Below are 10,907 nucleotides of genomic sequence, written 5' to 3'. Positions count from 1 at the left end.
CTTGAGATGGAAAGTCCTTACCAGGCCCGACTGTAGTAGTGAGAATAGCCCAGGAACACACCAGCTGATGTTCCTTGGAAAGCTGGTCCGCTGTTGATGAAGTAGCTGCTGTGGGTACTAGTTGGAACCAGTCAGGTGTTAACACGGAGTGGATGCTGGATGGTACCAGCCAAATGATCGTATGAAGCTTGGGAGCGATGAAATACTGGTACCGGTGGTTTGTGGAAATCTGCAGGAAAAGCACCGGCACTTTAAGAGAAGCTGATCTCTGCTGGAAGCAGATGGATCTGTAGCTGGAAACTGGAGTAGTCACGGAGGACTGCAGAGTCAGGCTGCACCGCAGGTGGTAGGCTGGTGCGGGTCTCTTAGTGGAGGCTGGAGACAGGAGCTGGAAACCTGGAAAAACAACCACAGGAGAGAGAGACTGGAAACAAGGTTTGACAACCAAAGCACTGACGATCTCCTGGTTCAGGCACAGGATATTTATACCTGCAGCAAGGCAGGCATTGGCTGAACAATTATGCAGATTCCAGTAGAGCAGCGGATTGGTGGAAACTGAGGCATATGATAGAAACCAACATGGCTGCGCCCATGTTAGCACTTGGAGGGAAAGCTAGTTTGAGAAACCATGTGGAGATTCAGCAGTAATGGCGGCGCAGGCCGAGGAGGGCAGGAGACGCCACACCGACAACTTGCATACTGGAACCACATGGATGACAGCGGAGGCCGCGGCAGGCATGAGACGCCACACTGATGAATCTGTATACTGGAAACACAGGAACGGCGGCAGAGGCCACGGAGGGCTGGAGACGCCATTCTAAGACTTAACATGAAGCCGCTTGTGACATCGCTTTAGAGTGACAGGAGGGAGATGTACAGTATGGACATCAGCAACGCAGGCGAGATCCGGCCCTGGAACGCTGAGCCAGCCTCAGGAGACATCTGAATGGTAAGTAATGGCGTCCAGATACCCGGATTGTAACATGCCAGAGACACTGTCTCACTGACAACCAGGATGAGACACTCCCAGAAAGGCATGTATGTATGAGTACGGAGAGAGTGGGCGCAGTGTGGCTGCATGACTGACAGCTGAGCCTGTCACGTCAGTGAGGTGGATGGGGCATCCCATTCCCAGCTGGAACAGCACACTATATGTAAGAGCCGGAGCGGTGCAGGGCTACTGGCTGACAGCCTATCATCTCGGTTCAGCGACAGAAGTCTGTAAATGATGGGAAATAACATCTGGCCCATGGCTACTGTGAGGAAATGAGAGGTCTGTGACAATATAGCTATGTCTCATTTCTCATGTCAAATATGTACTTTTTATCCCCATATCCCTATACATTAAATTCATCTGTTTCCTCATTCTCCATAACATGTCCATTACTGCTCACCCAATATTGTGTTTAAATCAACCTTAATATTAATATATGCAATTGTGTTACGTTATCTGTTACAACTTTAGATAATGTATTCATGTTAGACCTGGTTTTCTATTGTTTACTACCACCACCACAGTGGACACTTAAACGGTGAGTCATATAAGGTACCATTGTCCCTTTTTGTTTACTCCCTATTGTCCAACAGTGAGCTGACCAGACATGGTTGCTCTCTGGCTGATGTAATCACCTTGATTAGAATATGTATTGTATTCCAATGCTGTAAGATCCTTAGACAAATATGTCACACACACCCCTGCTATATGAAGCTACTGGTAGAGCTAACCAGAGAGTTGAAAGGAGAGATTCTTTGCTCTCTGATTAAGAAGTGATGTTCTGTCAGGAGTTTGTGGTGGGAATTGTCATGTGGAATTGGATTACAGAGGTGTGCTGAGCTGTTTATAGCCCATTCTGTTCAATAAACCACCGTTGTTTTTTTATCTACCACTGTGCCTGAGTGATTTGGAACTCTGTATCGTCACAGCTACTATCAATGGCGGGTAACTTCCTGGCTCTCTCTGCCTTTGATGGTAAAACTAGGTATCATCAGGTAGACCATCAATGATTCCTGATCATCAATGGTTGATGGCCAATCCTAGACCGGACCCTGAGAGACCACAGCCACCACCGGATCCACAATGTGTACCTGGAAGCTGCCACATCTGGCACTTTGTCACCTACCATCAGATCTACCTTCTCCTAGAGAGCCACCTCTCCACAGCTTTCCACATCTAGGCTGGAACTCTGCAGGTTTCCTTCACCACCTGCTTGGATCTCCTTTTGCATCAGCATCCCGGCCAGCCTCACACAGGTCAATGGAAGCAGCATTATGATAACTTTTGACTCTATTTGCTGCAGCTGCTGTATAGTTCCTGTGATTTCCTCCAGCTTATTAACCAGCTGCACCAGCTCCTCATTTTATGTAACTCTATCCCAGCTGCTGCAAGTTTTTTCTCCTGCAGGGTCCACAGGTTATCCACAGGATAACATTGGGATATGATGACGCGACAGTGGATTTGCACCAAACGGTCAAAGCTTTTGGCCTCCCAGCATGCAGTGGGCCCGTCCATATGTCCCCACCTCCTGGCTCAGGCAAATCAGTTTTTTGTTTGGTGTAGCAGGAGCCAGACCATGGTCAGGGAGCTGCTGGTTTTTAGCAGCTATAAGCTTTCTTATTTTATTTCTATAGTCTATTTTTCTTGAGTGATCTTTCTAAAAAGCATCTTACACCTACCTTAGAAAGAGTCGCTCCAACAATTCCTCGCCGGGTCGTGACCACGCTTACCCATGAGTACAGTGCTGTTTTGGCGGGAGTCTGCATCGGATATACTAGCAAGTCCAGCAGAATTTACCTGGCTGTAGCCGGAGCATGGGGAGAAGGTAAGGCATCGGTTCTGCTTAGAGGGGGAACACGGACACAGCCGCACTGTTTTGGAGGAGACTACCAAACAGTCACTGATGCAGCTGCCACCTAGGGTGCACCAGCGCTAGGCCTTCAGGATCATAGGCTCCAGAGGTAGTATGGGATTGATGTCACCAGTGGGGAGTCAGATGCTCCCCTGTTCACCCCTCCCCCCGGTTCATGACCAGTTTCATCCGAGTCTCCCGCCATGAACCATTTTCCCGCTTTCGCCTGAGACGCTGTGTATCTAAAAAGACCCAGTCGTAACATAGGCGTCTGTGTTCACTGTAGGTTCACGGGGTGAGTGTGTACACTATTAGCGTCTGGATCCACTCAGCGTTTGCTAATGTATTGTTCAGTCCTGGAAGCGAGGTGAGTCTCCCTGTATCACATTCTACTGAGCACGGGTAACACAGCACTAAGTCTCTATCTACCTTTTGAGTATGAATAGTTGGATAAGTGCCGGATGCATACGAGTCTAATAATTATTACTGTTGTTTCTTTTGCTATGCGTCTGAATACGGTTAAACTCCTATATAAGGTAATAGTTACATAGTTACATAATTAGTGAGATTGAAAAGAGGCAAAATGCCCATCGGGTTCAACCTGTATTCTGTGATCAGCTGATCATATTATAATGTACCTGCTGATGTAATGGTTTAGTACCAATTGACAACAATGATTCTTACCACTCCCAGATTAATGTCACTGTGGTAAATGCTATAACCCTGGATTCCCTTTCCAGTTAGAAATTTGTCTAATCGGTTTTTAAATACATTTACAGAGTCTGCCATTACTATCTTCTCCGGCAGGAAGTTCCAAATTTTTATTGCCCTTACCGTGAAGAACCCTTTCCTACGTTGTATATGGAATTTTCTCTCCTCTAGCCTCAGCAAGTGCCCACGTGTCCTATACAAAGTTCTTTTAATAAACAAATCCGCTGCTAGCTCCTTGTGCTGACCCTTTACATATTTGTAGATATTAATGTCTCCTCTTAGTTGCCGCTTTTCTAGTGTATACATATTTTTCTTACGTCCTAGAGGATTCTGGGGTCCATGTTAGTACTATGAGGTATAGACGGGTCCGCAGGAGCCTTCACACTGTTAAAAAGTCTTAAAGTGCCTAACTGGCTCCTCCCTCTATGCCCCTCCTCCAGACCTCAGTTTAGAAAATGTGCCCGGGAGACGGGATGCACACTAGTGGAGCTCTACAGAGTTCTGCTAGAAAAAGACATTGTTAGGTTTATTATTTTCATGGAAGCTGCTGGCAACAGCTTCCCTGCTTCGTGGGACTTAGGGGAGGAAGTAGGAACCAACTTCTCATTTAGTTCAATGGCTCTGCTTCCGCGCACAGGACACCATTAGCTCCTGAAGGGTACTGAACACAGCCCAAGCCTGGCCAGCGCTTACTCCCACAGCACTGCCGCCACCCCCTAACAGCCAGAAGTCAGAAGACTGGTGAGTATATTACCAGAGTCCTACCAGAGAGGAGTCCTCCGGTCATCGTTGGAGGCTCACAGGTACAAGCGCAGTGGCGGGACGCTGCGCAGCCATGTCTCGGAGTGCAGAGCGCACAGAGAGGGTGCGCTCTGGGCGACATGAAAAATCCTTACTCTCACTGGCCACATCGCAAATACATGTTAGCCGCTGGTTTGCCTACCTCGGCCAGTATAAAAATATTCCATATTGTTGAGGCAAAATCGCGCCATTACAGGGGGCGGGACTTCTCAGCTTGCCGGGATACTCACTAGGCGCCATTTTCTCCTGCCACAGTGATGCTGCTGAACGCTGTCTTCTCATAACAACGCTGACACAAGTACCAGGTTGTTATAGAGGGGGGAGGGAGTGTTTTATTACATTAGGTCAGTGTACCTAATATTGGAAAAAGCGCTGTAGTTTTGTGTAGTTATTATACATATTCTACTTATTAGGCGCAGTGTGTGGACTGGCAAATCCCTCTGTTTCTCTGACAGACCTTAGTGTGAGTCTGTCTCCGATAGCTCCCCTGTGTGATAGTGGTGTGTGTGTACACGTGTGTAACATGTCAGACAATGGAGAGAGCTCTTCCCCAGAGGAACCCATTCTAGATACACAGGAGGGTAATGTAGTGGCCCTTCCTTCTCAGAAGGAGCCGATGTGGATGAGAAAATTGCAAAGTAATATGTCAAAGCTTGCTAAAAAATTCTCTGAGTCTGAACAACAAAGTATTGGAGAGTCTGTGGAGGACGTACTTTTTCCTGACCCATCCACGTCATCCACTTGGGACCCTTCCCAAGGAGGTCTCTGGCGCAGGTTATACAAGGGGACACAGACACAGATTCTGACACTGAAGTCGACACTGGGGAATTGAGAAGGGTAGACCCCAAATTAGCTAAAAGCATTCAATGTATGATAATCGCTATTAAAGAGGTGTTAGAGATTACAGATGCAACAACTGAACCTGAGGAAAATACTTATTTTCATTTGAAAAAAAAATAGGTGGTGACTTTTCCTCCTTCAAAGGAATTGAATACATTCTTTGAAGATTCCTGGTCTAACACAGAAAAGAAATGTAATTTCACTAACGTCCTAGAGGATGCTGGGGACTCCGTAAGGACCATGGGGATAGACGGGCTCCTCAGGAGACATGGGCACTAAGAAAGACTTTAGACTATGGGTGTGCACTGGCTCCTCCCTCTATGCCCCTCCTCCAGACCTCAGTTTATTACTGTGCCCAGAGGAGATGGGTGCAATTACAGGAGCTCCCCTGAGTTTCTGTTAAGAAAGTATTTTGTTAGGTTTTTTATGTTCAGGGAGCTCTGCTGGCAACAGACTCATGGTATCTCTGGGCATAAAGGATGCATACCTTCATGTTTCCATATATCCACCTCATCAGGAGTACCTAAAATTTGCGGTACAGGATGTTCATTACCAATTTTAGACGTTGCTGTTTGGTCTCTCCACGGCCCTGAGAATTTTCACCAAGGTAATGGCGGAAATGATGGTGCTCCTGCGAAAGCAAGGTGTCACAATTATCCCGTACTTGGACGATCTCCTCATAAAAGCAAGATCACAAGAACAGTTGTTGAACAGCATTTCGCTTTCACTGAAGATGTTACAGCAACACGGCTGGATTCTCAATCTCCCGAAGTCGCAGTTAGTTCCTACGACTCGTCTACCCTTCTTGGGTATGATTCTGGATACAGACCAGAAAAAGGTCTATCTTCCGACAGAAAAGGCCCAGGAACTTATGACTCTGGTCAGGAATCTCTTAAAGCCGAAACAGGTGTCAGTTCATCACTGCACTCGGGTCCTAGGGAAGATGGTGGCGTCTTACGAGGCCATTCCCTTCGGCAGGTTCCATGCAAGAACCTTCCAATGGGACCTACTAGACAAGTGGTCCAGGTCGCATCTACAGATGCGTCAGTTTATCTCGCTGTCACCCAGGACCGGGGTATCTCTACTGTGGTGGCTGCAAAGTGCTCATCTTCTAGAAGGTCGCAGTTTCGGCATCCAGGACTGGATTCTGGTGACCACGGACGCGAGCCTCCGAGGTTGGGGAGCAGTCACACATGGAAAAAACTTCCAGAGTCTTTGGTCAAGTCAAGAGACTTGTCTTCACATCAACATTCTGGAGCTGAGGGCCATATACAACGCTCTTCGTCAAGCGGAGTCCTTGCTTCGCGATCTACCGGTTCTGATCTAGTCAGACAACAACACCGCAGTGGCTCATGTAAACCGCCAGGGCGGGACAAAGAGCAGAGCGGCAATGGCAGAAGCCACCAGGATTCTTAGCTGGGCGGAAAATCACGTAAGCGCTCTGTCAGCAGACTTCATCCCAGGAGTGGACAACTGGGAAGCAGACTTCCTCAGCAGACACGACCTGCATCCAGGAGAGTGGGGACTTCATCAGGAAGTCTTCGCACAGATTGCAAGTCAGTGGGGACTGCCACAGATAGACATGATGGCGTCCTGCCTCAACAAAAAGCTATACAGGTATTGCGCCAAGTCAAGAGACCCTCAGGCGGTGGCTGTGGACGCCCTAGTGATACCGTGGGTGTTCCAGTCAGTCTATGTGTTTCCTCCTCTTCTTCTCATTCCCAAGGTGTTGAGGATAATAATAAGAAGAGGAATGCGGACAATTCTCATTGTTCCAGATTGGCCACGAAGGGCCTGGTATCCAGATCTGCAGGAAATGCTCACAGAAGATCCGTGGCCTCTTCCTCTAAGACAGGACCTGTTACTACAGGGGCCCTGTCTGTTCCAAGACTTACCACGGCTGCGTTTGACGGCATGGCGGTTGAACGCCAGATCCTAGCTGAAAAAGGCATTCCGGATGATGTAATTCCTTTTCTAATTAAGGCTAGGAAGGATGTCACAGCTAAACATTATCACCGTATATGGTAAAAGTATGTTTCTTGGTGTGAGGCCAGGAATGCTCCTACGGAAGAATTCCATCTGGGCCGTTTCCTGCACTTCCTACAGACAGGAGTGAATTTGGGCCTAAAGTTAGGCTCCATTAAGGTTCAGATTTCGGCCCTATCCATTTTCTTTCAAAAAGAATTGGCTTCTCTCCCAGAAGTACAGACTTTTGTGAAGGGAGTGCTGCATATTCAGCCTCCTTTTGTACCTCCGGTGACACCTTGGGACCTTAACGTGGTGTTAAGTTTTCTTAAGTCGCGCTGGTTTGAACCGCTGGAATCGGTGGAGTTAAAATATCTCACCTGGAAGGTGGTCATGTTGTTAGCCTTGGCTTCGGCTAGGCGAGTATCGGAATTGGCGGCTTTGTCTCATAAAATACCCTATCTGGTTTTCCATGTCGATAGAGTGGAGTTGTGGACCCGTCCTCAATTCCTGCCTAAGGTGGTATCATCCTTTCATATGAACCAGCCTATTGTGGTGCCTGTGGCTACGCGTGACTTGGAAGATTTCAAGTCCCTTGATGTGGTCAGGGCTTTGAAGATTTACGTGGCCAGAACGGCTAGAGTCAGAAAAACAGAATCACTGTTTGTCCTGTATGATGCCAACAAGGTTGGCGCTCCTGTTTCAAAGCAGACTATTGCCCGCTGGATTTGTAACACCATTCAGCAGGCTCATTCTACGGCTGGATTGCCGTTGCCTAAATTGGTTAAGGCCCATTCCACTAGGAAGGTGGGCTCTTCTTGGGCGGCTGCCCGAGGGGTCTCGGCATTACAGCTGTGCCGAGCTGCTACTTGGTCAGGTTTAAACACTTTTTGCAAAGTTCTACAAGTTTGATACCCTGGCTGAGGAGGACCTCTTGTTTGCTCAATCGGTGCTGCAGAGTCATCCGCACTCTCCCGCCCGTTTGGGAGCTTTAGTATAATCCCCATGGTCCTTACAGAGTCCCCAGCATCCTCTAGGATGTTAGTGAAAATAAGATTTTAAACCTACCGGTAAATCTTTTTCACGTAGTCCGTAGAGGATGCTGGGCGCCCGTCCAAAGTGCGGACTACTTCTGCGAGACTTGTATATAGTTTTGCTTACATAAGGGTAATGTTATGGTTTACTCGGTTTTGTGCCGATGCTATGTTGTTTCATACTGTTGACTGGTTCTTGTGTTCCTAGTTATATGGTGTGTTTGGTGTGTGCTGGTATGAATCTTGCCCTTGGATTGCTAAAATCCTTTCCTCGTACTGTCCATCTCCTCTGGGCACAGTTTCTCTAACTGAGGTCTGGAGAAGGGGCATAGAGGGAGGAGCCAGTGCACACCCATAGTCTAAAGTCTTTCTTAGTGCCCATGTTTCCTGCGGAGCCCGTCTATCCCCTTGGTCCTTACGGAGTCCCCAGCATCCTCTATGGACTACGTGAAAAGATTTTCTGGTACGTTTAAAATCTTATTATTCCTAGAAGGATACGTTTAGCGTATCCCTTCCCTGAAGAGGACAGGAACAGATGGGAATCACCCCCCCATGGTAGACACTTCAATTTCTAGGCTGTTTAAGAAAATAATTTTACCTGCCCCAGGGTCAGCTTCGTTAAAAGAACCTGCTGACTGTAAATTAGAAACAGCCTTAAAGTCCCTTTATATGACTACCAGAACGTTACTTAGACCCACGATTACTTGTGCATGGGTCGGTAACACTGTGGAAAAATGGTCAGACAACGTGCTTGCAAATATAGACACAGTTGATAAAGATGAAATGGTCTTAACTCTAGGTCACATAAAAGATTCTGCAGGTTACTTGGTGGAAGCTGTAACGGACGCAGCCCCAGCTGGCTCATGAGGAGTACTTTTTGCCGGCCTGTTTCTGGATTCAGTGCGTTAGTGTAAAGAGACAGGACAGAACTTGGTTATCACCTATACAGCATGCTGCCTGGATTCCCAATAGAACTGGACATCACATATTATTGTGAAACATTATCCCTCTGTTATATGTGTTTGTGTTTATCAGGGAATAATATGTCTAGCCTGATGTTTTGTACAGAATGCATATGAAGATGTATATATATGAATGTATTGGTTATTGTGTTATAGTTTGTAAAATAATGTCCCCGTCCCCCCGTCCCCATCCCATGTGACTGCTATGATAACCTGTTTGTTTGGTGTTGGAGATACAGCCAGTCTCAGATGTCAGTCCATACACCCCCCTCATTCTTCCCCACACAATGGATTCCAGGCTACACAATCAGATTAATTAAGGTTCATTTAGTTAACATCTATTGTGTGCTAGAGGACATGCCTGGACATGTTAAAGTAGGTCTATCTGAAAGTGTTCTGTAGTAAGCCCCTTTAATGTAACCCACCCAATACAGAGTCAGAAGGTGTCGCCTTATGGTAGGACAGACAAAGGTTTGAGGATAACAGAGGCTATTGAAACAGAGAGTGCATGGAAGTTCCTGGCCTGAGAGGAGTGATGTGTTTGGCTTCTGAAAGCTACTGGGAAGATAGTGCTGCCAGTGTGCTGAGGCCTAGAAGCATTGTTGGGATCTGCTGGTTTCAAGAGGCTACTGGACGTGCACTGAGGGGGAGATCTACACAGAAGGGGACTTAGTAAGTAGGATACCATCCTGGCATGTAATAGTTACTGTTTTGTGTACTGTGTGTGTATTTTTACAATAAAGGGCATTTGCCACTTTACTAAACTGTTTACCTGAGTGATCTGAGAATCCGTATCTTCACAGAAGCTATGAAGGATATTGGTTTGCTGGGTTCCAAATCCTCAGCTATGGCAATTTTGGCTCGTAGAGCACTGTGGATTCTCCAATGGAATGCAGATGCGGAATCAAAGAGAAATATTGAGGCGCTCCCCTACAATGGTGAGGTCCTCTTTGGCGACAAGCTGGATGCCATGATTTCAACAACTACCTCAGCAAATCAGCATTTCTCCCTTCTGCAGCAGCAACCGCTAAGAAAGCGTATCATTCTCATACGATGCAGTCCTTTCGGCCCAACAGATACAAAAAGGCCAAAAATGCCCGCTTCTCCGCAGGAAGAGGGCAGGGAAGAGGTAGGAAGCCTATCACACCATCAGGCTTGCAGGAGCAGAAATCAACCGCTGCTTCTGCAAAAATCACAGCATGATGCTGGGACTCCCCTGCTGTATGATCAGGTGGGGGCGCGTCTAAAGATCTTCAATCAGGTCTGGGTGCACTCAGATCTGCATCCTTGGATAATACAAATATTATCTCAAGGTTACAAGTAAGAGTTTCAAGAGCTCCCCATGCCGATTTTTCAAATCAGCCTTTCCAGTTTCTGTTCAAGACAGAGGAAAGGTCCTGGACGCATTACACAAATTATGTCATGACAAAGTCATTTCCTTGGTTCCTGTACTACACCAGGAACAGGGATTTTATTCAAGCCTGTTTGTGGTACCAAAGCCGGACGGCTCGGTCAGACCGATTCTAAACCTAAAATCTCTGAACCTTTTATTTAAGAAGATTCAAATTCAAGATGGAATCCCTGAGAGCGGCACCATGGGATCTTAACGTGGTGTTGCAGTTCCTTAAATCTGATTGGTTTGAGCCTCTACAGGAGGTGGAGTTAAAGTTTCTCACTTGGAAAATGGTCATGCTGTTGGCCTTGGCATCAGGCAGAAGGGTGTCTGCGTTAGCGGCTTTGTCTCACAA

The sequence above is a fragment of the Pseudophryne corroboree genome (genome assembly GCF_028390025.1).
Source record: "Pseudophryne corroboree isolate aPseCor3 chromosome 3 unlocalized genomic scaffold, aPseCor3.hap2 SUPER_3_unloc_17, whole genome shotgun sequence".
Classification (NCBI taxonomy): Eukaryota; Metazoa; Chordata; class Amphibia; order Anura; family Myobatrachidae; genus Pseudophryne; species Pseudophryne corroboree.
Note: the sequence above shows the minus strand (reverse complement) of the source record.